At 43.2% G+C, this 2,248-nt stretch overlaps 1 pseudogene; it reads right to left on the bottom strand.

Moving 5' to 3' along the window:
- Window positions 1–416: 416 nt before the first annotated feature.
- Window positions 417–1,510, bottom strand: LOC118848243 (annotated as a pseudogene).
- Between the last annotated feature and the right edge of the window lie 738 nt (window positions 1,511–2,248).

The raw sequence follows: 2,248 nt of genomic DNA, 5'->3' as shown, positions 1-2,248 counted from the left end.
TTTTGTTTTTTAAAGGATTACATAATTTACATGTAAAGCAATACTAGTACCGTCGCCCCTCCCCCTCCCCATCTGGATTTTTGTTATGTCGCTCCTTTGCTCTAGCAGAGGACAGCCTTCACAGAGGCTTGGAACTGTAACAATGCATTGTACAATATTTGGAATGACTATTAAAAACAAAAACATGTACAATCTGAGTCCTGAAGATGCACTATAGAACTTTGGGAATGTTTGCCTCCAACGTACTTAGACTGCTCATTGCCTTCACCGTTTCAGTTTTTAAATCCTGTGTCAAGCGCCAAAAAAACCAAAAAAACAAATAAAACCATGTCAATCTCATCTCTTTTGGGGGCAATTATCATGTCACACCCTTTGACAAAAAAGAAAAAACAATCAAAAAAACACAAACAGTCCATTTAGAAGCATTTGTGGTGGACAATGGAAGGCCCAGATTCATCATACTTGCTGATCCACATCTGCTGGAAGGTGGAAAGACAGGCCAGGATGGAGCCCCCAATCCAGACAGAGTATTTGAGCTAGGGTGGGGCAATGATCTTGATTTTCATTGTGCTGGGAGCTAGGGCTGCAATCTCCTTCTGCATTCTGTCAGCAGTGCCTGGGTACATGGTAGTACCACCAGACAATACGGTATTGGCATACAAATCCTTATGGATGTCAACATCATACTTCATAATTGAGTTGAAGGTAGTTTCATGGATTCCACAGGATTCCATACCTAAGAAAGATGGTTGGAAGAGGGCTTCTGGGCATTGGAATCTCTTGCTGCCAATGGTGAAAACTTGACCATCAGGGAGCTCATAGCTCTTTTCCAGAGAAGAGCTAGATGCAGCAGTGGCCATCTCCTGCTCGAAGTCTAGGGTGACGTAGCACAGCTTCTCCTTGATGTCATGCACAATTTCCCTCTCAGCTGTGGTAGTGAAACTGTACCCTCTCTCAGTCAGGATCCTCTTGAGGTAGTCCATGAGATCATGGCCAGCGAGATCCAGACAGAGGATGGCATGGGGAAGGGCATAACCTTCACAGATGGGCACAGTGTGGGTCACATCATCACTGGAGTCCATCATAACACCAGTGGTACAAACAGAGGCGTACAGGGACAGCACAGACTGGATGGCAATGTACATGGCTGGGGTGTTGAAGGTCTCAAACATAATCTGAGTCATCTTTTCTCTGTTGGCTTTGGGGTTCAGGGGGGCTTCTGTGAGCAGCACAGGGTGCTCTTCAGGGGCCACATGGAGATCATTGTAGAAAATATGATGCCAGATCTTCTCCATGTCATCCCAGTTGGTGACAATACCACGTTCAATGGGGTACTTCAGGGTCAGAATACCTCTCTTGCTCTTGGCCTCATCCCCCACATAGCTGTCTTTCTGGCCCACACCCACCATCACACCCTGATGTGTGGGTGCGCCCAACAATGGAAGGGAAGACAGCCAGCTTTGCACATTCCCCAGCCATTGTCAATGACAGCAGCAATATCATCATCCATGGGGAACTTGGAAGTGGCAAGTTTAAGCCCTTAAAAGAGAGAGGAGGTGGCGCCGCACCTGGAGGCAGAGGGGAGGCAAGTGCACGCTCCAGATAGTTTTTTTTTAATGTGGAAGCATAATAAAAACTATTTTTGGGGATAAAACTAAAGATGTTAAGAAACAAACATTTTCTTTAAAGTCCTTTCTAGTTAAAACTTATGAAAGTGAATGTTGAAAAGTAAAAATAAATGTTAACTTAAAAAAATAAAGTCCTTTCTAGAACCTTAGGACAAGCCCTTCAGAAAAAATAAGTGTTAGGTCAAATACAAAAACGCTTTTCATAGAGACATGGATTAAGGGTGATAACCAACTACAACTGTATTATCTCCCAAAGCACCTCAAGTGATTGGCATTAGGGCCTATTCTTCTTCACTGTGAAATGATTAAGCTGTCAGCAGAAGAGAGTGAAGGCGAGTGGTCCAGGAGGCATGGGATATCGCTTGTTCGCTCAGTTTTGGATCATTAATTCAGGCTGTATTTTAAGATTTTTTTCTTTGTTCAAGATTCCTACGAATTTTATCCAAAATAAGGACAGAAAGTCATGTCTGAAGGCATGGGGGACTCTGCCAATTTGGAAATCTCTTTCTCCAAACTTGAAATGACTTTAATGTAGAGTAATTTAAATTTATCACTCCTGATAACAAAGTCCCAGAGGCTCTGCAACTGCTGTTAACTCTAAAAAGAAACCCAACAAATGA

Source organism: Trichosurus vulpecula, chromosome 4 (assembly GCF_011100635.1).
Source record: "Trichosurus vulpecula isolate mTriVul1 chromosome 4, mTriVul1.pri, whole genome shotgun sequence".
NCBI classification, from domain to species: Eukaryota; Metazoa; Chordata; class Mammalia; order Diprotodontia; family Phalangeridae; genus Trichosurus; species Trichosurus vulpecula.
This window is presented reverse-complemented; position numbering and strand designations above follow the sequence as displayed.